This window comes from Taeniopygia guttata, chromosome 10, assembly GCF_048771995.1.
Source record: "Taeniopygia guttata chromosome 10, bTaeGut7.mat, whole genome shotgun sequence".
In the NCBI taxonomy this organism is placed as follows: Eukaryota; Metazoa; Chordata; class Aves; order Passeriformes; family Estrildidae; genus Taeniopygia; species Taeniopygia guttata.
Window position 1 is genome coordinate 17,445,846 of NC_133035.1, and position 24,106 is coordinate 17,469,951.

The 24,106-nt window shown below is 44.1% G+C and overlaps 1 long non-coding RNA gene across 1 annotated transcript; it reads left to right on the forward strand.

Annotated features, from left to right (window-relative positions):
* The first annotated feature begins 705 nt into the window (after positions 1-705).
* Positions 706-23,591, forward strand: LOC116808792 (uncharacterized). Its single transcript, XR_012057579.1, has 2 exons — positions 706-21,508; positions 22,776-23,591. It is a non-coding gene; the product is annotated as an uncharacterized lncRNA (long non-coding RNA).
* Positions 23,592-24,106: the final 515 nt, after the last annotated feature.

Here is a 24,106-nt window from a genome sequence, read left to right on the forward strand (position 1 = left end):
CTGAGATTCTGCACATGGCATCAAGGAGGCTTTTAGGTACTATTCACACAACCCTCTTCTGCCTGGGTTCAAAATTACCCTATGCAAGCTCCTAATCCTTTGTGGGAGAAAAGTTGTAGAGGCTCAGCTCCTCAGTGCATGTCCAAGCTCTTGTTAATGCACTTTGGCTGGAATAGTTGTGGGCAGGAATTAGCTCATTGCATTGCAGTGCCCAGCAGAATGTCTGAGACCATCCCCAGCTCTGGTGTGGAGGTCCTGAGGCCACTTTCCTCTGGACATGGTTTTTGGCTTCTCAGTTCCCAGCTCTGGCACCAACACTGCCTCTGCAGTGAACAGAAATTCCTCCATTTGGAGGCTCTTGGTTAAGGTACAAGGAGGAAACAAAACTAGATTTGGTTTGGTTTCCCTTGGGGGGACAGCAAAGCCTTGCATCAAAAAAGGCTGAAGTCACTTGTAGGGCAGCCTTCCTTCCTTCCTTCCTTCCTTCCTTCCTTCCTTCCTTCCTTCCTTCCTTCCTTCCTTCCTTCCTTCCTTCCTTCCTTCCTTCCTTCCTTCCTTCCTTCCTTCCTTCCTTCCTTCCTTCCTTCCTTCCTTCCTTCCTTCCTTCCTTCCTTCCTTCCTTCCTTCCTTCCCTCCTTCCTTCCCTCCTTCCTTCCCTCCTTCCTTCCTTCCCTCCTTCCTTCCTTCCCTCCTTCCTTCCCTCCCTCCCTTGTGTTAAGATTCAAAACTTTAAAACTAAAATCAAGCAAGTAGCACTTAGAGTCCAGTGGAAACTTTTAGATACTGTTCTGGTGGGAATAAAAATAAACACTTATTCTCTTTCTCAGTTCATATGCAGAATAAATTGTAATGATCCCATCATCTGCTGTGCACAAAGCCGTAAGGACAACTTCTCTTTGGTGCTGTCTTCAGTTACAGAACTGTTCTGACAGTGGCGAGTGAGTGTTACAGGTGGTGGGTGGGGGTTCCTTCCGAAATTTTATATAACTCCAATATTATCTGTTCCTGTGATTGACTTGACACATGAATTCAAAACAGTTGGAGCTTCTCTCCCACTCTGGTGTAGCAAACTGGATGTGAAAATGACACTTCCCCCTGGGAGCTGATAGTTTGCTGTTCCATGCATGGTGTTGGGTTCCTTTGTTCGCTGAATGTGGCACTTCGCAAGTGGTTTTTGCCACTTCAGGGTTGTCAGTTCTGTCTGCTAGAGGCCAAGATAAAGCTTCACAAAAAGCCTTTCACTCCAAACAAATCTTCTCTGTAATGCCCTGACTCGATGACAAAGGAACCAGGAGCTTAGAGGTGGTTTGGATTTCTTTCCACCCCAACGTGTGCGTTCTTCCCTTGTCATGCTTTTATTTTAATGTGATATTTCCTACCCTGCTGTAAACACCGGGGTGGTTTTTGTCTTGTGACTCGGCAGCGCTCTGCCGCGACATTCCTTTCATAAGGCGATGCTGATAGCGCTGGATGTGCCGCTTATCAGAGGGGCTGTACCAGCAGCACTCAGATAACCCCGGCAGGGGATGCATTAGCGGCAGGAGACCTGTGTGAAGCACTGTTGTGATACATTTGTGACCGAGAGGATAAAATACACGGGAACAAACCCGTGGAACTGCAGAGTTGGGGCTTCAACAGAGCACGGTTGTCCTGGCCCACAATAAGATTGTTCCATCTGTGAAGTGACCCCGGTTACTCATGGACAGGACAGTGCCAAGGGTCCAGGGCTTGGCAGCAGCATCTGCCCTGAGCCCAGTGAGCCATGGACATTGGTCACTACAGACAGAAGCAGCAGAAATGTGAGAAGTGTTCATGCCAGTGAAGGTTGCTTGGCTTTGATTTTACTTAGAGAAAACAGATCAAATTTGTCTTAGGGTTCCAAAGGTGCTGAATGCTGAAGTCCCCAGCAGCCGTGACTTGATCCATCTTCATGGAACTAGCTTTGCCTGTTGATGTTCATTTTTCTTTGGATTTTATCTTGTATTATTCCTTATCATCAATATAAGGATTTGTACATGGATTCAGAATTATTGTGCTTTCAAATTGTATGCAAATGGTCTGACTGAAGTAATAAGTTGATATTTTGGCTTGGTTTCACTGGCTTCTGTAACAAAGAATGCAAATCACAAACCACTCAGAGGTACTGGATCCTCTTCTGTGCACCAGGATTATTCCATGCAGTTTGGCAGTTGACTGAGTCCTCCGCTCCTAATGGGGGAGAAGGGGTGATATATATATATATATATATATATAGGGACAAGGCAAAAGCCTTAATTCCTGGTCAGACAGGACTGAAAGGTAACTTTTCTACTGAAAGAACCTCTCCCATGTATTGTGTCAGGACTGTCACAGCCTCCAGCTGCCAGAACAACCTCTAGGGCAGTGGGATTACTAAATGTAGGGAGACAGCAGTAGTAGGCAATGAATCTGCAGAACTGGAGATAAAGTACATGCAGTCCAACTGCAGAGCCAATTATAATCAATGTAGGTTGTTTTAGGGACTTTGCAGAAACCAGGATTTGACTTCACAAGATGAAATGAGAAATTTAACAGGGATGAAGAAAGGCGTTACCACGCTATTCATAACACTCCTTGTTAGAGGCTGCCAGCTTCTTCCTGCATAAACCGAAGGGAGCTACAGGTGATGGAAAAATAAATTGGTCCCTGTGGGCACAGTGATTTTGACTGTACATGTGTTTTAGAGATGAGGTCGATGTGCTATGAACTGCAGGTGAAATGGCAACAGTGGTACCTGGAAACCTGGTGTTTGTCAGAGATGCTGGAGAGCTGCTCAGAGATGGTCAGGGAATAATTTTATTCAGGCTGTGTTTAAAATAAACCTTTCCAAGAACACAGAAACTGCTTGTTGGAAGAGTAAATGGCAGATTGTGTGAATCTTTATGAATTTCCTGTCCTCTTCTCACAGTTGTACCATGCAATGGGGGGTGTGTCACAGCTGCAGAACTTTTTCGTACAATGAAAAATTGGATATAGTTTCCTACAGGTCAAGCCAGCTCCTCATTGCTGGCTCATCTTGTGTGCACTTTTGAAGTACTGGGTTGTATATGGTCCTGAAAAATGTCTGCAGCTTTTATCCCCTCTCCCCATACAACTTTGGCTCCAGTCTGAAGCGCAGTTATGTGACCAGGGAGAAAATGTTCTCTAAATGAATCCATCATAAACATAGTGCCTGTCCTGTAATGGTTGGGATTGGAGAGTAACAACCTAATAAACCAAAGTCTTTTATTTCTTTCCATTTTATAGATCACGTGCTGAAGGCTTCTGAGAAGTGCCTCTGTCTCCCAGGCCTGAGCTCAAAGCAGAGATCACCTCACAGCTTGCTTTAGTCAGGGCTGATGAAGGAGAAATGCTGTGGGGTTTGCCTGGACACTCAGAGCCAGGGTAGGTTATGATTCCTAATTGGGCAGATCCAAAGTTTTCCATAGCTTTTCTTATCTAGAACAGGACTATCTAGACCAGGATGCTTCTGACCACCTTTCCAAGGCTCTCTGGTTTCATTAATTGGGCTTCACACCCCTAAATTAATGACTGTGCAATGTGTTGCTGTTCCATTAATGAGATCAATGTTGTGGTGGATTTTGGCAGTACCAGACTCTCCTTCCACTGCCTTTCAACTCCTGCCTGGCTTTCCCCAGTCTTTACAGAACTATCCACTTATCCTGCTGGCCAACAGCTTATCTGGTCCCTAAGCAGCTGATCCATTCCCTTCAAGCTGCACAGCTCTCCCATCTCTCTTTCTCCTTCTCTTTCCCTCCTCACTATCTTTGCTCTGCAGAAATTGCTCCCAGAATGGAGCAGTGGATTTTGCAGAGGACAGGTCACATAGGACAAATCTGCCAAGCTGTTGCTTCTCCCTCAGGTTGCTTCTTTGACTGTCACTTTTCTCCCCAGGCTCTGTAGCCCAAATTTTCCCTGGCCTCTGTAGACTGAGGACAGAGAGCAGGAAAATGTTGCCTCAGATTAATTCTTGTCTCCAGCCCCTTTCTCTATATCTCCACATTTTCTCTGTCTGGATTATTGCCTTTGGGGTCAAAGGAGGTTTTTTTTTTGATACTGTGCAGATAATATGATGGTGGAATGCAACATTTGGTAAGTAGATCACCTTAATCTTGTTTTCACAGCTCCTTTTCTTACGCTTACATTTTGAATGTGAGGTTTGGATTTGCACATTTTCCTTCCTCTGCAGCACAGCCACCCTGGTACAAAGCATTGGCTTTATTGTGTGTAACAGGTCCTAGAAAGTTGCTTAGATCTTTACTTCTTGGCACAAATAATGTGGCAGGAGCATTTTCAATGCTGCCCTCATAATGAAGAGAGAACTTTTCGCTGGAACTCTACAATCATTTTTAGAAAAGAATTTGGAGCAATAAGAGTGAGTGACAGTTCTCCCTTCAAACCTTTTCTATTAACTGACAGAAAGGATGCCATTTGCTTCCTTTGCAAATAAAATGAACAAAATAATGTGAGTGATACCTGAAAATACCACATAAAAAGTGCTAGGAAAAGGCAGCCCTGGCATCTGTTGAGAAAGGACATCATTGTTCTTATTCAGTCTCAACCATGATGAGAATTTCACCTTCCAGACCTGACTACACAACAGGCTATTTTGGGGAGTCTCTTTACATTGGCTGACTTTACAAGGCTTTAAAAAATATATATATTAAATGTAGGCAAAAGGAGTACATTCCAAATAATCAGGCGTGTAAATGAAAACTCCTCAAATCTTTGAAAAATCTTCCTTAATATTATATAATAAGAAATACATAACTGTGCCTATTTTTACAGTAATTTTCTTTCATTTGATGACATTCAATAGTAAGATTTATTATTACCCGCATGGAAAATATCCTGCCTGGGGGTGGTTGAAATAGATCTTGCAGACAAGTCATCAATCAGCTGGTGTTTATCTCTTCAGAGATCAGCGATATCAGTGGCAGGAACAATTCCAACCAATTCGAGAGTATTTACCGATAATAAAAGGAAATGTTCGTGTGGCTTTGTACTGCTTCTCTCGCCAGAGGTCACACAGCATTTTTGCAGGAGGGCTGATTTATTGAGGCTCGTTTGAAGCTGAGGCAGGGAGAGCTCTGAGGTATCCAGAGCCCTTGCCCTGACACCTCTGTGGCCATTGCTCCCTCTCTGAGAGAAGGTCTAACTTCCCTGGCAGAGGGCTTTAAGATAACACCAGTCCTCCCTGTCCCCACTGCTAATGAGTTCAGCTAAAAGGATTTAAGACTGATGCAGACAAAAAGATCTTTTACATCAGCTGAATTGCATGCAAAATGATTCTTACACTTCTAAGGAGTGAATTGTAGCTTCTAACTGAACTCTGCTATAATTCTAAAGCAGAAGGTCTTATATTTGTGTCCCTGATAGAGAGGTTTTTCAAAATTTTATGACAACACTCAGAATATTTATAGGTATTGACTGCAGGGTTCAGGACAAAGATCTGTTGTCCTTGAGGCAAAATAACAGCCCTGACTTTACCTAGTATTTGCCTCTTGGTGTAATCAGTCTGGAACTAACACTGCAATTGTTACCTAACCCGTGTATGACACAAGGGTTTTGTTCCTCTCACCTTTGCTTTTTTTTTCTTTGTAAAATTCAGTATTTATACTTACTGAAACAAAGAGCACTTTGAATCACAAGATGAAGTGTATGGTTTTTAAAAAGTTATAAAAGGGTCTTTTTTTGTTGTTGTTGTTTAATTTCTATGGTTTTGTCTAAGGAAATTTACTGGAACATTCATTTCTGTTTGAGAGGAAACTTGCTCTATGTGGACAATAAAGATGTTAAGATCAGGATGAATGTCTATGGGAGATAATAATAATGAATGAAAAAATGCATCAGTCCAGCACTCATATTTTCCAGGAACTGCAAGAACTCAGTTCTGGGTTGTGTTTTAAATCTGAGCCCCATTGTTGCTGACTGGGTTCCCAGTCTGTTGGAAAGGCTTCTCTTTGTTCCTCTGAGCTGCTCCAATCCGAAGCATTTGGACCAGTTCCATATTTTAAGTGAGATTTTTAAGCTGAACATGTATTTTCATTCTTCCAGCTTTAAAATGTAGAGCAAAGCATCTTTCCCCTGTTTCCTGCTGGCCATGAGCAGGGCACATTGACACTGGCAAAAGTAATTTGACCTGGATGAGCCTGTGAGGGGACAGCCAGCAGTTATCAGTGGTACGTGAGCGGTGCCAGGAGCACGCTGCTCCCCAGGCAGGAACATGCCTTGTGAGGCAGCACTGCGGGCTTCACCCAGGCACGTGTGAGCTCTGTGCTCGGGCTGACGTGATTTGTTCTCCCCACAGATACAAGGTGGGTGAGAACATGTTTTTCCCGCTGATGCTGTGGCACTTGGTGGCATTAATCAAATGCTTGTGGTGCCAGGGCCGGGGTTTAGTTGTGTCCTTTTGCAGGTGAATGCCCTAGCCTGGTAGCACAGAGGTGGTTTTGTTCCTCTCTTTTCTTTCTCAGTTTTTATGGGATTTTTACACAAATGGTACTTCAGCTGTGAAGCACTGAGGGTGACCTGCCCTTGGACACTCTGGCATTTGACCTGGTTGTGTGCAGCAGCAGCCTGGGAAGCTCTTCCTGCTCACAGGCAGGATTTGTTACTGGCTAAAGTTACTCTCCTTGTAAGAGAAGTTATTTGGAAACGTGGCCTCTCACCCTTTTAACGCCCACCAGTTAAACTCCTTCTCTTTCAGAATGCCCACATAAGGTTTGCTGGCCCAGCCCAGCACCCACCTTGTGTCCCTGTGGCTGCGCTTGCTCTCCAGTGTCACATCATGTGTGAAACACTCCTTCATACCAACAACTCCGAGAGAGCTCTGCACTCCTGTGTCACACAGCATTTGTAATCCCGACCCTGCTATTGACAGATTGCCAGTCTGTGAGACGGCTCTGACAATACAACCTGGCAAAAATGAGCCTGGAAAATCCTCAGCAGCTCGTAGCCATGGGCAGACCTGGGGTCCCCAAGAGGTCAATGTCAGCGTGAGGCTGAAGCCATCCAGCAGGATCGTGTTGGAGCTCGCACGGAGCATGAACTCCTGAGAGGGGATTGGCACTGGCTGGTGCTCAAGGGCAATTGTTGGAGCAGCTTGTGAGCAGGCAGCTCGCCAGCGACACAGGGCATGGCTGTGGACAGCTCACAGAGCGTGTGTGTGCGCAGGGCAGGCAGGATGCACAGCTGGGAAACGGGAAAGGGATTTCTGTAAACTTCTGCTCCGAGGGGGAAGAGCACATTCAGGCGATGCCAATCCGTGGAGGAGTAAAGAAATGATTTCTGGCAGCTAAGACAGGTTTTGGGTCTGGCTAAATCTGACAGAATGCTGTGGGGGAGAACTGGAGATGTCATGGTTAATGAGTATGGAAATTATATCAGTAGCTTGGCCATCTAGGTTTTAAATGTTGTCAATCTATAACATGCAATACTTCAGTGTAACATTTTCTGGCTGCCTAGTTTAAGGCATAAAGACAGGCAGCCTCTCAGTAATGAGTCAGTATCTATAGAGAGCAAGCTGTTGATAGCAAAGCAGAAATCTTGGCTTCTCATCTCAGCAAGTTTAAATTAATCAAAAAAGATGGTGGGCAGGAGAAGAAGAGGGGTTGTTTTCTTTTGTTTTCACATTTTTGACACACCTGACAAACTGAATTCCCCATGATTTTTCTGCCTCCCTGCTCGGCCCACGGGAGCATTAATTCCTCTCTCCTCTCCGTGCACTCCAGCCCATGAGCTGTGCAGTGACCCTCCTGCCCAGTTCCTCCTGGCATCCTGGAGAGCACTTAGACTCTGCACCACGAATGCTGAGGGAAGGCAAAACCTGTTTACTGTAAACACATTCTCCCCAGCACTTCAGTCCAGCAAGGGATAATTACCGAAACTCTGGGACAAAGGTGTTGTGGATCTTTTTACTGGTGGATGGAAAGGATCCTCGTCAAGTCTAATGAGTCTGTGGCTCTTGCAGACATCCAAGTGGGCCTTGCTGTCTCCAGAAGAGACAGAAAGTAACTCTGGGAAGGCAGAGTGTGGAATCTGACACTACTGCGTAATTGAGGAAAAAGAGCTATATGCATTATTTATGAGCAGAAGGCTGGGCTCAATGTTAACAAGTGAGAAGAATGTGGCTTCAAAACACAGGCTTTCTGCTCTTCCCTGTAAGAAAGGCTTCTGATTTAAATTGCTTGTATTTGAGAGCAGGAGGGGAGAGAGTGTTGTTTTTAATAGCGAGCCTCATTCCGTGTGTGTGGAGCTGTACAAGATTGAGGGAGAGGCAGGGATTGCCCCGAGGAGAGCAGCCTCTGCTCACTCAGGCTGTGGCCAGGATGTGTCATACATGCTGCCCTGTAACGAGCTAATACCGATCTGCTTCAGGCAAAAGATTTCACTGCAAGACAGAACCAAGCAGAATTGCTACTCTTTTGGCATTTCCATTGGGCAGGGAGGATTTTAAAAAGCTGAGGAATTTTCTCTGAATCGCTCTACCCACCCCACGCCCTCCCTTTGCAACCACTGCCCAGTTTTGGGGTTGGATGAGTTGATTTTGTGGGTTTTATCCTCTTATGGGTCCCCCACCTGCAGGGTCTGCCCTATTGGGTGTTGTGGTCGGAGCTGGAACTGGCATGAGCCATCCAGCTCAGGCTGTCACAAAATCTCAGTGTAAAGTTACACAAATGTGCTGGGGCTTTTGAGTTTTGGCTGTTTTCTGATTATTTTCTGAAGAAACCAGGCCTGGCTGGCTAATGAAGTTTTGCCCTTCATGATGACAACGTGTGATTATTATCAGGAAAAGATATTATGTTCCAAAGAGTACAGGATGCTGAGCTGCCTTTTTTTCTGAGGAAAACACAGCGTGGGCTGAGGCAGGGCAAGTCCCTCCCTGTGGAGAGATCACCTTCATAGCTGAGCAAATTATCACCTTCATCACTGTCTGCATGGCACTCACACCTAGAGGCAGGAGCAGGAGCTTGAACTCTTCCTGGACCTTTCTGCAGCTCAGCACATCCATTAAGGACCCCACCACAAAGAAGTAAAGGCTCTTCCCACTCCACCCAGCAGTACATGACATTTGCTGCAAAAGATTTTCAGGGCTGCTACTGCAGCCCTGCTTAGGTTGGGAGTTCATGCTTGGCATGTTTGTGCTGCAAATCTGGTACCCAGCACTGCTCCATCATCTTGTATTTGCGTTCCATGCTTTTATTTTCTACAGGTCCCAAAAGGTAAGAGAATCTTCCATTTTCTTCCCTTTTTAAAGGTCAGCAGTTTCTCCCATCCCCATTTCTGCATTACAGCCAATGTCCTTTCCATGGTATAAAATCCCAACTCCTTCCTGCTGTGATCCCCAGCAGCCAGAACTTTATTTCTGTGAGGAAAATTAGCTCAGTGGGATAAGATGAGAATAACTAGGCCTCTGTAAAAGTCAGGAAGCAAGAAGTGAACAGCATTGCACTGGAACTGATGGGGGAGAAGCACTCTGTTCCTTGATTTCTAACACTGGCTCATTGATTCTCCTTTTGGTTCAATCAGCAGTTACTGCTTCTCCTTAATCCAGGTTCATAATTTCTTAGTGGAGCGGGTTCTTAACAGAAATACCCCTGAGAAATCATAACAACAGGCTGGAGGAGAAGCTGAAGAACACTGGGATCTTGCTTGCATCCCAGAAGGATGTATTAGAGCAGGGAATAAAATTGCTGTTTCCAGTGGGGTTCCCTGTTTGCAGCCAGGTTTGTGGCTGCACAGCTTTGTTTGGTGTCCAGAGGGGCCAGCAGACCTCGACCTGGCTGCTGAAAACGAGTAGCACCTTTTTCTAAGGAGTACTGCTAAGTTTTCCCTGTCCCCAGGCTTCTCATAGCAAAGTAGGTAAGGGCAGGAAGGACTGATGAATAAAGATGATTTTTGTAAAGGTGGGATTGGAACAGGAGAGGCTGGAGGTGAGGCACAGCGATGGGGGAGGAGGGAGGCAGCCCGTGTGGGGACTAGTGAGTCATGCATCCTCCAGCAAGCACTGACTCACTGGGAAGATGATCGCTCTGCTGTTCCCTTTCTGCTAAGGCTGAGGAATAGTCAGTCGGCACAACTTTATTCTGCAAGCTGGAGAGTGAGGTGTAGAAGAGAGGGAGCTGGAGACCGTGAAGCGCTGAATGGGGAGGCAGGGGTGAGCCCTGGGGCACAGCCTGCAGCTGGTGCTGCTGCTGAGGCTCCCTGCAGAGCTGAGGGGAGAATTCCCCATGCCTGGGCTGGCTGTGGAGCAGAGGCTCAGCTCCCACAGCCGGGCTGGGCACTGGAGTCTGCAGGTGCCGTTTGTGTTCTCTTTGCTGCAGGGTCAAGGCTCAGGTGCTGCCAGCACTGCTGCTCCCAATGAGGCACACACGAACTCCTTGGAGCCAGGCTTGGAGTGTGCCAGCTGGGACAGGTGTCACCTGGCAGAGATGTCACATGGGAGAGGTGTCACCTGGCAGAAATGTCACTTGGGAGAGTTGTCACCCTGCTCCCCTGTGGCCAGTTAGGTACAATCAGTGGGGATGCAGTTCCAACATTTGTTATCTCCTGCCCAGCTCATTATATTTGACAGATGAAGAGAGCCACCACTGAATCTGTATTATCTGCAGATTTCTAAAAGGAAATACATCTTTTTACCCATTGTGGACACAGGAGAGTGATTCTGCAAGGCAGAGGCCCATGTGGTTTCTTCCTCTCTGAGAAAATGAGGAAAGAAAATATGTAAGAAGACTCCAAAATTACCCCAAAAGCTGATTCTCACTCAGATTGTTGCAGCTTTCGTATGAGTGAAGTGCAGAGAGCCCTGATCCCCAATCCTGGTGCTGTCAGGATTTTTGGAGCAGTGAAAGGCTCCAAGTGTGTCTGTGCAGTCAGCGTTGAGGGCAGGGGCTGGAACTGCCCAGCACAGCCAATGCCCAGACCTGGGATCAGAAACTGGGAGAGCAGTTACAAGTCAGAGCTGCAATTTTCTTCTGCTTTACAAGTTTCATGTTGGTAATGTGAAGTAATTAATGAACCAGAGCAGTGCTGCAGAGGGGGAATAATTTTAATGCTCCTTTTAAAGAGGCTACTAAATCAATGGGGCAGTTTAAAAAGGAATGATAGCCTGGAGATTAGGAGACTTAATGGTAGAAATTAGGCAGGGTTTTGAGAGTGATCGAATCTCAAGCAGGCAGGTACTTCATGAACTGCAGTGTGGGCATTTGCATGTTCAGCACACACTGGCAAAGGCAGGACTCACTGAGCTTTAGGCCTGACTGGTCAGACTGGGCAACCATGCTCACATGTGAAGGTCCCCAGCACTTGGAAAAGACACTGAGAGACTGTAAAGCACAAGCTACACTCCTGCTTCCTACTGTGCAGGAGCAGTATTTTTCCACTCCTGTCACAGGTCTTCTGACTACCAGGCTCATAAGCGATGTCTACATGGGCTTTTGTAGGCAGATACGAGCTTACTCTGGCTGCTGGCCAAGAGAACCAGAAGCCATGGAGCTGCAGCTAATGTGCTATATGCCCAAATTACTGTGGCCTGCTGAGAAGCAGGATATTAGCTTGAGCTCAGGGCTCTGGCCAGCTCAGACCATAAGTGAAATAAGTTTTCCTCTGTGTGCAGAAAGGCATGGAGACAAGGATAGACAACTTGTGTAGGATTCAGAAAGCCATTTTTATATGGGCTGGGGCAGGTTAGCTGAGCCCAGGAAGATCAGGCAGACACAGCTCCCTGTGCACCCTGCCCCAAGCACAGAAAGCAGCACCACATGGTTGGCCTCAGAGCCAGCCAGATCCTCCTGGCCAAGGAAAACTGCTTTGGGAGCTGCATCCAAATTCTGTGGGCCTCCAGTTGGCTCTCCCTGTCGTAGGCATACCCAGCGTTTCTCTTCTGTTTTGGATGGCAGGGGCTCGCTGTGGACAGGGAGGGTTTGAATTCCGTCCTCACTGGCTCTGTGAGTTTCTGCAGGAAAATGTTTGTACAATGTGACACCTGATGGGCCAAGTTGAATTCTGAGCTGTGAAGGTGGACAGGCACCTACATGTGTTCAATTTGGACTAAGATGAAAGGCTGTCTCCATTTTAAATGCATATATTAGCTAGTTGGATTAGCAGATATTTCTTCCTAAAATCTTTTACTTTCTCAATTATGGAGACTGCTTTGCATGAGAAATTTCACCATGTATTACTGTTTAATGTTAATGGAGGAGGAACTGTGTGTGTGGCTACATGTATGTGCATATGTACACCCACAGTGTACAAGAAAACAGGGATGTTTATATGTAAATACACATCCAGAATACAGTCTTGGTTATCTTAAAATAATACATAAAGATATTAAGGATTAACAGCAAAAAACTGTGTGCTAGGCAGTGTCATGGTGCAGTGAAGCATTTTACAAGCATGAATTCAAGCAACTGTCTCATTTACTGAGGATAGAACCATAATTTGAGCAGGAAGAAGCTTTAATTAAAACAGACCCATCAGGTGAAATCCTGGCCCTATCACGGTCAATGGCACAACTCCGACTGATCCTTCATGGAATCAGGATTTTGCTCAGATCTTGTGACATTTGCCTTTTCTGAATCTGAGGCATTAGTCTTCGAACAGAATATATAAGCTAAAAATGGAAAGCTGCCTGACCTAAAATAGTTTGACATCCATATCATAGTGCTTATTGTCTGAGAGTACATCTAAATGACATGTTGATTAATCCCGAAGTGAGGAAAATGCGATTCGTTGGAAAGAACTGGGATTGTACCAATAATTCAGTACCAGAAGCTACACAGCCATCAACTCCGTGTGCAACGTTTCCAGGAAAACTTTATTTGCAAGCTGTCAGATTCATCTGCCATTTTCCCAGTGACTTTGGTTCCCTTCTGAGTGGCCCAGATGAAATGCTCCAATCCAGTTCGTGTGGGCTATCAGCTACTTTGCAAAAGCAACTTTCCCCCTGCCTTTACTGAAAACAAAACAGTCACATCAAGTCAGGTTGCTGTGAGTGGCTCTTAAGAGAGATGTCGGCTGCACTTAGTGCACAGCTGGGGCCAAAGTGAAGCTGTGTAAGTGCCTGAGCTGTTCAGCTGGAAATTACATCTTGTGCAGGAACCTAAATGTCAAGTTCCCCAGTCCCCCTCACAGCCAGAACTCCAGCAACTCCCCTTTTCCCATGACTTTCTTCCCTTTCCTACAGATGTAGCTGTGTTTTCCTTCAGACACAATAAATCTTATATGGGAACGCCACAATGTAAAGCAAAGGGAGCTGTCACCCAGGACTTCAGATGACACTTAGCCACATTAACGAGTAAACAGAGCCCACAGGAAAGATGCCTTTTGAAATGCACTGTTTGTGTCAGCAGTGCTAAAACTAACGAACCAAAACAATGAGGGGAAAAAGGGGAATCATCAGATGCACCTAAAGCTATAGACTATAAAGTCAGATCGGCTGAGAGCTGCTCAAATACAAGCAAATCATTGGGACAGTGCACAAATGATGATTTCCATAAGCAGTAAGACAGCGAATACTCCCAGCCTTGTGATGGGAGGAAAGCACTAAAAGAACGGCTAAATGTAACCATGTGAAAAGAAGGGAGCAGGAATGAATGTGCTTCTTATTTTGGAACCTTCTCATGGCAAACAAGCAAGGCTGGAGCCAAAATCTCCAGGACACAGAAGGAAGTTGGAACTGTTACCCCAGCGCATGGCTCACGAGAGAGCTGGCACGGAGAGAGGGATCAGCTCTGCATTGTTCAGAAGGAGCCTCACAGAGCATGCAGCATAACATGCATCCCCAGGGCCTTTGGAGGCAACCACTATCAACAGTCAGTGGAATCAGTCCAAAGTCAGAGAAATGTTACTAAATGATAATTTCACTCTTGATGATGGAGAAGGAACACTGTGCACCAGAAGAAAAGAAATAAACTGATGGCAGGGTATAGAAATGGTGCTGTGGAAATGGCTTTGCTTTGCTTGCTGGAAGTATTTACTCTTCCATTGAACCAGTTTTTAAACAATAATCCTCTGAAGGAACCTTTCAGTTCACTGACATGGTGAGAGGAAACCAGTATTAGCTACAGTGCTTACATTCGTGGTTGCTTCATGTTGATACAAACAAAAGTGCGGGTCTGGAATTGACAATAGCGGTGGTTTAGGTTTTCTTCTTTCAGTGATCCCCAAATTATGCCTGCCTGAATAATTTGGTACTAGAGGCAGAATAAACATCAACTCTTAATAGCTGAATTTTTAAGGTTAAAACTGAGGCTAAGTACATAACATTTATCTTCTGAAGAAAGCATGCGTACCCTGGTTAAAGGGGAAGATGAAAACCATGTTTATGAGAGCAATGGCTGATGGCTTAGTTCTGCATGATAAAATAAATAACTTCGATTAACTTCAAGCTCCAGTACCTCAGATGTTTGTTGTCACAGAGGAGCAGCTTGGCTGATTGGCAGCTCTGATTTAGTCGACATGTGTTAACAGAAATTGCTCAATTTACATGGAGTACTTCAATCTGCTGTTTTAGGAGTTTTTGTCTTACATAGACTGGCATTTCAGCTTTTGAATAGATGGAGGACTTGTAAGGGTCATTAAAGAAATTGCTAAAGCTTCTGCAAATGCTTGGGCCAGATTGCTGACTGAGATGCAGAGCATGCACGTGTCACTGCAGATACTTCCCAGATAATGGTGCTGATTGAGATTTTAATCTGGACAGAGTGCTGGAGGCAACTTTCTTTCCAACACTCAATTATCCTGATAATAATATGCTTATTTTTTTCCTGTGTTCAAAATGTGTGGTCTGCTGCAACTGTGCAGTGTGAGTACAGTGCTGTACGGAGGGGGAAAAATCAGGGAGCAAAAGTGACTCCACGGCAAAGGACACTGACAGCACAGTCCCAGAGTGTGCAGGGCGATGTATTTTTACCTTGAATGAGCTGAGTGACCACCATGAGAAAGGGCTGCATTCCTTCCCACAGGCTGCAAGACAACTCCTTGGTTCTCAACAGCCACAGAGGAATAAATCTGGAGCACAGCCTGCAGCCAGGACTACTTAGCGTGTTGTAGGGGCAAGACTATCATTTTACTGTGCATTTGCATCTTGTATCCTCCCTGGTGGGATGCTGATCCATAACAGTCTTCTAAAATCTCACACAACACAAAGAATCCAGACTAGTTTCCCACGGACACTCTCCATGAAAGAATTTCTTAGAAGAGATAACTCAGCCAGGAAATGGGAACTAGGGGGCCACATTCCTTCATTCAATTCCATCTCCCTTTGGTAAAGGATTTAAAAAATTGCCCCTATATGACTAATCCCAACTATATTTCCCTAATTTCTAGGGAAGCAACAGTTTCTAGAAATGAAGAGTAAAGCCATTTGAGGAAATGAAGCTTTATTTGCTTTTTAGTAATTAGAGAATTTTCTGCTAGATCAAATTACTAATAAAATTTTGGTTATTAAAATATATAAAACTTAGATTTACTTTTCAGCCTCTGTATCATCTTCTGATCCTTAATACTTTTCATCACACTGAAGGAATGAAAACAAACTCAGCTGTTTTGTGTTTGTACACAGTTGACTTTTACCAGGGCTGTGTTAGTATTGTTACAGACTCGTTATAAGTGATGGCAGAGCACAAACTTCTGAGGCAACACAGAATATTCACCCTCGCTTTCAGTAGGTTACAACCCAAAACGAGTGCCACAAACCTGCCAGGAGAGCCAGAGAAGGTTCTGCTGCTTCCCCAGCTCCCTCCATCTCTCTCTGATTGTTGTCTGCAGGGATAGCTGTGAATTTGACTCACTTGCTTTATGTGTCCACTTGTATTTGTTGTTTGAAGTGAATGCACACGCCCTAAAGCAAGGAACATAAGATTTTTGGCTTTTTATGATCAGTTGAAAGTTTTTCCATATATGATACATTCATCTGTATTGAATTTAGTTAAGTTAAAGCGCTGGGTACACACTCTTATTGTGGACTAGGAGTGATTTGGGTCAATTTGCTTTAAATCCATCCCTGGCTGACTTGCACTGACCTGAGCTGAGCTACACCTGATTTATGCTCTCAGTTACCGCATTTTGACCAAGAGCTCGGGGATGCTGTTGGCTGCCAGCACCGTCAGGAGTCCCCGCACAGCAGCGGCTGCCGGGAATCGCAGCATTCCCGCAGCAAACGGGAGCTCCACGTGCCGGGGGACCTCAGGCCAAGAAAAAGAGAAGTCTGAGCGGGTTTCTCCCATCCCCATCGCCGCGGGCTAAGAGCAAACATACAAACACACACGGTCAATTAGCGAGGCTCAGCTGATGCGCCGTGAGTTGTCAGGATCCGAATGAGATCGCTCATTCGTGGATTCGGCCGCTGAAAGTGTCCTTTTAAATTGCTGGTTTATAGACATGTGTGGCTGTGGCTGTGGCTGTGGCCAGGCAGACAAATTAAGGAGCCTTTGGGTGCCAGCGGTGCCATCCGCGTACCTGCCGGGTGAGCAGGGGGAGCCTCTCCTCCCCTCCCATCCCCTCCCCAGGGGGAAGGTACACCTCAGGCATGGCAAATCCAGAGCCTGGACGGGTTTAACCTACTTTAGAACAGTTCGGCTTGGTTTAAGTGGAGTAAAACAGATTTAAGCCGCTTTTACACCAGTTAAACTGTACTTACTGTGTATTTTACTCATTTGCTCAAATGGTGCAAAGATCAGATCTTTGAATCAAAAAGAGACTTTCCATTGATCTAGAACACTGTTTTATGGAGAAGTTTGAAGGCCTTTCATTCTAAAGATGGGTTTGCATCTTAACAAACAAACCACAAGACAACAAAGATAAACCCCACAATCCCAAACTTCCAGCTTTCCTCCCAAATAATATTCTTTTTCTTACTCTGCCCTGTGGGAGAGGGTCAGGTTTTCTAAGAAAAAATTTGCTTCTTTCCAGCAAGGAACCAACAGAATTTGCTAAATTAAAATTAAAGTTTCTAAAGCTCCAAACACAGTATGGGCTTGGACCCTTCGAAACTGTGACTGAGACCAATGAATCGCAGGATCAAACACCAAAACTTTGGGTTACTTTTCTTTTTAACTCAAAAACTTGCATTCAATCTCAGTTCATCTTTACTTTCATATAATGAAAGGGAAGACATTTGATTAGGTTATGTGAGATCACGTGGATGGATTCAACACATGGCTGCAGGACCAGGCATTATTATCTTGGACACATTTTGAACAGTGCTTCTCACTCTGCTATCAGCCACCGCCACCTCTGCAGTAATGTGACAGCAAGAGAAAAAGGATGGGAAGGCGATAAAGTTTGCCCACGCAAGGAGAAAAGAACTTTCTGTCCAAAGCCAGCTGGCTTGGCTTGGGAATGAAATGGCATTTTAGTGAGAGGTGACCTGTTTCCATGAGCTTTGTCTCAGAACACTTGTCCTCGGTGTTGCAATGGAGTCTGAGATGCAGTTTATCACCAAATACACACAGAAAACAGGTGAGCTGTCTCCGTGCCAGTTTGTCTTCTAAACTGTTTGACAGATAAGAAACCATCCTCAGAGATTGCAACAAATGTGCTGCCGCATTTCATGGTAAGAACCGAGCATATTTTTAGTAAAGGGTTGAGAAAGTATGCAATAATCCTAAATCACAGCCAAGAAAACCACAAACCCCGTAACAAACGCCTGTTCGGATTCAGAGCTCAGAAACGTGCACCAGTTGATCCACGTTAACGCTCCAGGGAAAATTTTAAGCTTATTTTTCCAAACTCCAAGAGAGAGTCTGTGACTTTTTTACCTCTACCTGGAAGGGCCAGGGGGAGCAGGGAAGCTGCTGGGTGTTCTTTATCCTGTGGGACACAGACCAACCATCCTACATGTGCTCCCAAAGAAATCAATGGGATGTGCACCAATGAAATATTTGTACTGAGGAGTCTGTTCACTGTCATAAAACCCCAAAATGTACCTTGTAAACTGTCCAAATTTAAAAATTAAACTTTATTCCAAAAGTTAACTGCTTTAGAAGTTTCTTTGTTGTGCCTTGTACACTCTAACAGATCCTGCAGAGCCACACTGGGCTCTGGATATGAAGGCTACCAGATCAGATAAAAAATGTATTTTATCCTTTTTTTTATTGCAGTTTGGCCAGTGAGTTTAAAGTGAAGCAGACAAAATGCAGGAAAAATAAGACTTAAATTTGCATTTTAGAGCAGCTTTAGCTGATTACAGAGAGAGCTGAGGGTGCTCTGCACAAGTCAGGAGAAACTTATCTGGCTTTTAAGAGTTCCACAAGTCTTTTGTCACTTGAAGAGGCCCCATCAGCTTCAAATCTACTTTTAAAAAGTAGTTCAAAAACGTTTCAGGTATTATGGTCTCCTATATCTATTTCTGTCCCTTTTGTTTCCTAACAGCATGAGATACTGACCACACATACTGCTGTCAAATATAGAAATTAAACTTACAGAAAAAAGGAACCATTTTCTCTTTAATCTCTTGGAAAATTTTCCAGACTAAAGCATAGCTCTTAAATGGATAATATCCCTTTAAGAATTTATTTGCCAGGTAATGTTAGAAGAAAAAAGACTTTAAGGTCAGTTTGAACATTTAAAAGATTCCCTTTAAAATAAATTTCAAATCTATATTGCAGATAATGGCAAGCAGTATTTGAACAGCTCTCTAAATTATAAAATATATTCTACACCTTAAAAATGCAAATAGCTTTAAAATCCTTTTAAGTGATTTCCAGCTCCTTGGAAAAAGGTCAAGATTTATCCTAAGAAATACTTTGTTGCATAAAAATAATACAAATAGTTTAGTGTTGCAATATATACCAGTCATAATATGTATAAAGCAACAAAATTATTAACAGATGAGGGCCTGTAAGTTTTGAATAATGCAGTAAATATGATTATTTTTGAGGGGTGAAATAACACAATGCTGTCAGAAAAGAAAATTACATTTTAATAATGAAAATATTGAACACAACTATTTTTCTTTAGATCTGCTAAGCAATCTGTGTGTTCCCTATGAGATGTCAAACTACAGAGTGCATATGAAGGCTTTGCTCCCTCTATAAATATACATGTGCACGACACATTGCTAACAGCAGCAAGCGAGTGCTGGGGAAATACAGCAACAATGAAGTTCCTGAGAGAGGCTTATTTTTTCAAGTTATTAAAAGAAGGTGGCAAGCGTTCATGAGGATATGAAAATTTAAAGCCGTCTGCAGGAAACTCTGAAAACCTCTGGTTAAGGCTGCTGCCAAAAAATCTCAGCTATGTTATGTCAGAATGTTTAATTGCAAGCTGCAACTTTAATGAATGGAAAGATATGGCAAAAGCAGGAAGTTTCTGAAGCAACATGGAGCAACCATGAAAATAAAATACCAAAGGTTGTAATCTTGAGTGCAGTTGGAAGCAGGAATTTCCATCCACGCTCTGCCTCCTTTCCCTGCTGTGCAGGGGCTGCCAGCTGAGGGGAGAGGTAAAAGGCTCTGGATATCATCTCCTGGGCTCAAGGCAGCACTTGTTGTGTCCATGTGAACAAGTCAACTTCTTTGCATCTGTCATTAGGGGTGTTTACAGGAGTGCAGCTTAGGAATGAGGGGAGGAAAGGCAAATGTCAGAGTGCATTAAATAACGTATTTTCTTTACTTTCCAAGAAGCTTGCTCGCAGCATGATGTTGCTATTTATATCCCATCTCCTAAACCCAGCTGTTGGTTCATGTTAACATGCAGAATGGTGAGAAAATCCCAGCAGAAGAGCGTGAATCCCAGAGAGACTTGTGGGGACCTATAAAATATCACAAATTTTGCTGAGGTCCAGGCCAGGCATGCCCTTGGTGAGGCAACACCAGCATTTCCCCTGCTGATCCTCCACTGTTAGAACACCAAGAGCAAAGCAAAATGTAAAGTTCCAAGTGCTGCAGCAGAAAACTTCAGGGAACTGGGCTCACACCCCTGGCTGGAAGAATTTGAAAGAATATCTTTACCTGTAACTCAAAACTAGCAAATACACTGTACACCCACATAACAGCATTCTTAGACAAGCTGTGTCTGATCTAATCTTATGTACCTTGGCCACAAGTTTTGGAAAAACAAATATTCCCAAGGCAATCAGATTAGTGAGTATACCATATAATGATGTGGAAATACTGGTGGTTTATAGAGAGCAGTTTATGGGATGGATTGAGTGAATTTAATTCATGCATTGTCAGGTAACTTGGACTTCAGTAAAATAAGGAAATCTTGATTTTTATCTGCGTGTAGTGGAACATCAGGGCCAAAGAGTGTAAGAGCAGCACTCCTGAGCACAGACAGGGAGCTCAGGGGGGTTTGTTCCCAGCCAGCTCCCGAGAGGACAGGCAGTGCTTGTGCTGAAGTGACCACGGGGTTAACAGGGTTACCCAAAGCCTTAATGGCCAGCAGCCATTATCTGCTCCTCTCTGATTTCCTGCTCCCTAGGTGGGAGTCTCCCCCTGCCCCTCTCCTTTGTTTCTGATGTGAGTTCCCATCCTGAAATGCTGTGAGTACAATTCGGTTTTGTTGCAATCAGTAGTCCTTTACAAAATCCTCATTCACAGAGTGTTTCCCCCATTGTAAGTGGAACAATGTTAGGAATTAATCTGGCTTGTGATTTGTAGGAACCTTGTTCTGAAAACCTTGTTCTTAGACCCCCCCTCCCTTTGAAGGGTAACTTAATTGTTTGGCAAACATGCAAAACCTACATAACATCCCCTACTCCTCTCAGCTATGATTTTAAAAGTCCTGCATTTTGGTTTTATGTAACGTTCACCTCTAGAAGCATGGGGCTCAGATTCTCTTCTCCAGGACACAAGAGTAGAAAGCTGATTTCTGGAATATAAGGAGGATTTGAAAGGAGGAAAAGCCATGGTACATCTCTGGAATGGATGGTAAGAAGGTCCTAAAATGTAAGTTGAAAGTTAGTAGAGATCTGATTTTGGTGATAGTGCCTCCAAAATACCTTGAATGGGTGGGTGGAAATGCACTGGAAGAGAGATGCAAGGGAAAGCTTTATTGCCATAACAACTGCTGGATGATGACTCTACACAACTCTGAGGCTATCTAGTTAAAATTAAGAATGCTGCTATCTTTTCTCCTTATCTTTCTTTATATTTGCTATTGCTCTGAGTTTATTTCTCTTTGGATATCATGGAAATTGCAGTGCCTGCTATTTGGCCAAGGGAAGAGATTTCAGGGGGCTCCTTTTATTCTCTGGGTTGTACATAAGATGGGCAGAAATGCAGTCAGTGGTTGTTCCCTTTTCTCACAGAAGTGATCCTGGCAGATGCTTGTGGTAATTTTTCCCTCATCATATTGACACTCCAGTGTGATGTTCTCTGGGGCTTTCTTATGTTGCTGCTCCTAGAGTCTTACAAAGATTGACATTTTTTCTCTGCTGTGTACATTTTTCTTTATTATTTACAGTTTTGCACCTTCTGTATTATCCAGGAGAATTTGGCCTTTACAGTTGTCCTGGAAATTAAACCCAATGCAGCACCATCAGGTGAGGCAGTGAATTCAGGATTATAATGCACCAACTCTTTTGTGACTTTATTCAGCCTGAGGGGTGACATTTTTCACTCACTGTGACACGTCAGGACATCTGTGCCCTCCCCACCACCCATCCTGGGTCCCCACCAGTCCCACGAGGGCTCTGCAGGGGCAGATGTGGCAGCACATCACACATGGGAAAAGCATCAGGAATTCCAACTGCAACCTGAATTTTGCACTTCCTTTTCTCAATTGTTACACAGGGCAGCGTTTCCATCAGGGCAGGAAAGCATTTCAGTGGGAAGGAGGCTGCTCTGTGCCCCTGAAGTATTGTTTGCAAGGCTCATAGAGAAATCCCTTGAGCAACACATGCTCTGCTTATTCTTGTGGTGCCACTGAAAAGGACAGACTAGAACCAATTATTTATCTCTTTGGCTTCCTGCTCTATTTTTTGCCAGCTTGGAATAATATGTACTGAAAATAATTCATGAGTATATCCAGAAGTCCTTGCTCAGGCCTTCCTTCAATGTCTTACTCAGATTCCCACTGACTTTTATAACTTAAATATTCAGTATTTTATCTTAACATCTTCTCAGCATATTGCTGTCAAGAGAGGATTTTGTGTTATTAATCATTAGATTCTAGTAATAGACCTTACAGGTATTATGGATGATAGGTACAGTGAGGAAGGAGAGAATAAATCATATTCATATGAAAATCAATGACATTTAGACTGTTCATGTTGAAATTGAAAGAAAATGTGTATTTAAATATCTTCCTGATTGTTACAGACCAGCAACAATCAGCTTGGAAATATGATTGTAGATGGCAAATATTTATATTTTGTTGTCTTTTTCACTTATTGTAATATTTTTCTTAGATCCACAAGAAGAAGTGTCTGTTCTTGCATTTCTGTTTTGAACAAAAGGTGGATGTTTCAGATACTGTTCAATTTATTCATTAGCTGCACTTTAAAATCCAAACTAATCTGTACATTACAAACCCTGAACTCCGACATATCTGAGAGCTGTGAATTACTATTTCCACTTGTGGTAAACTTCTGGAAATAGACAACAGAAATTTGCATTTACTTTTTGGGAATGATCGTGGAGGATCCACCTTTTCCCATCCCATGGTGTGGTCAGCACCCTGCCAGATGGGAGTTTCTGTCATCATTTCTGCCACCCTACTCCCTAACCCTCTGTGGAGCTACCTTTTTGTGTTCAGATGATGATATAATTTTCAAATACAAAGAGCACCCTCTGATCTCTGTTTTTCAGAGCCAGCACCTTTGGTTCTGGTGCCCTGATTAGAGATGTGCCCTTTGCAGTGATTTGGAGCTGTGAAATGGCTCCTGTCGCTCCACTCTGAGCCTGTGGGTATCTCACAGGATAAATCTGGAAGAGCTGTAGAGCGCAGATGATTTTTGGCAAGTATCATTTTATCATCAAAATTTTATTTTTGGGTCGCTCTTCAGCTGCCGCCTTCTGTGAAGGAGAAGGACGCCCATTTGATGGCTTTTATGATGTATTCCCGAGTAGTCTCTTCTGCTTAGAGCAGAATTAATGGGAGCCCTGGCAGGGACAATGGGAGCTGGGGATGGAGCTGAGGTGGACTCTCACCTTTGTCTGAACCTGGAGGCACAGCTCACGTCCTCAGAGCTGGGAGATTCACAGAAAGCCAGGCAGAAAAGTAGTAATTTTTAAATCTATATCTGTATAGTAGATAGTCACTATACATACAATTCGATATATTGTATATAATTAATACTTAGGGTAGAATAAATATAGTGTATATGCACTGTATACCATACATGTATTTATAGTGCATATTATATATAGTATATATACTTTATTATATATTTATATATTTAGTAGTGTAATGACTTTATATTAATAGTTTTGCTTTTACAACCTTGTCCTTGCTCAGTTTTACCAGTGGCTATTTCCTCAATTATTTGTCTGTACGCATAATACATATATTTAATATATTGCATATATATAAAATACTAGGTATTAGTCTATATACTATATATACTAATATACTAGACATGCTGTGTTTATAGATACACTATAAATAAAAGTATATCTACAGAATATGGAGTGTGTCTTTATACACACACACACACACACACTATATATATATATATATATATGTATATATATATATATATTTATAGCCATGTGTTGGGGAGGCGGTGGTGATGTCTGAGGGTGACACACACGGGCAGCTGAGCTGTTTCTCTGTGGGGGCAGCCGGTCCCTGCTGCCGGCTCGGCACGGGGGGCACAGGGCACCCCCGGAGTTGTTTTATTCGCCCCAAATCCCGCCCGGCCCCGCCTCAGCGCAGCCGCCGCTCGGGGCGGGCCGGGCCCGCTGCGTCACCGCCCGCGCACCCGGCCCCGCGCTCTGCGCATGCGCGCCCGCCAGGAGGGGGCGTTCCCTTCCCAACGGCCCCGCCCTTACTCGGCTCTGATTGGCTGCAGATTCCCTCCCCGCCTTTCTGATTGAGCGTTCCGCTGTCACTCAAGGCGTCCACGTTTCGCTGCGCCCCGCCCACCAACTGCGCCCTGATTGGCGCGCTGCCCCGTGCGGGCGCTGCGATTGGCTGT